A 1,008-nucleotide genomic window follows, 5' to 3' on the forward strand; every position below is an offset into this window, starting at 1 on the left:
GGATTTTTATATTTTATAGAGAATAGGAAATTGTTAATTTTGGTAAGCTTTTAGATGGAGTCCACAAGGGGAAATTAGTAATAGATCCTTAGGACTGAGGGGATTGGGATCCCTGGGAGAGACCATTTAACTTGGACAAGTTGTATATTGGTTTGGCAAAATTTTTCCATAACCTCTTAACCTGATGTTACAATAGGATTAAGAATTCCTGCCTAGGGGCTTACCTGGTGGTCCAGTGGCTAAGACTGCACCCCAAATGTAGGGGGCCCAGCTTCCATCCCTGGTCGGGAGCTAGATCCCACATGCCACAACTAAGAGCTTGCATGCAGCAACTGAAAATCCTGCATGCCACAACTAAGACCTAGTGCAGCCAAAAAAAAAAAAAAATTCCCTGCCCAGCAGGGTTGTATGTTGATTAGTTGGTATTTTAAGTGTGACGGGGAGTCGGGTGGGGAGCTTAAGCTCAGAACAAGTCCTCAAGATTTTTAACAAATGGTTTATCAGGCATGTAATGTTTTGCATCTAAAGTGGGTTGGGTTCTAAACGTGCTTTTGAGGTAAGGGGGAATGAGGGGGAAAAAACTGAGAAGAAATTAAAGATCCAAATAGAAAAACTTCCCGTGTTTATCATGGACATGGCATTCCCCAAAATAATTTACTCATTTACCATGTTCCAGCTGACTTCTTGAAATTGATTCGCTGATTCTAAGTTTCATATGGACCCTTACTTTACACCTATACAAAAGTTAACTAAAGAGTGAAATGCCTAAATGTAAGAATGAACTTAAAAAACTTAGATTATTGAATGACACCGAAAACATGAACAACAACAAAGGCAAATTGGATTTACCAAAATTAATCACTGCTTCAAAGGACATCATCGGGCTTCCCTGGTGGCGCAGTGGTTGAGAATCCGCCTGCCAATGCGGGGGACACGGGTTCGTGCCCCGGTCCGGGAAGATCCCGCGTGCCACGGAGCCGCTGGGCCCGTAGGCCACGGCCGCTGCGC

This window comes from Physeter macrocephalus, chromosome 3 (assembly GCF_002837175.3).
Source record: "Physeter macrocephalus isolate SW-GA chromosome 3, ASM283717v5, whole genome shotgun sequence".
Lineage (NCBI taxonomy): Eukaryota > Metazoa > Chordata > Mammalia > Artiodactyla > Physeteridae > Physeter > Physeter macrocephalus.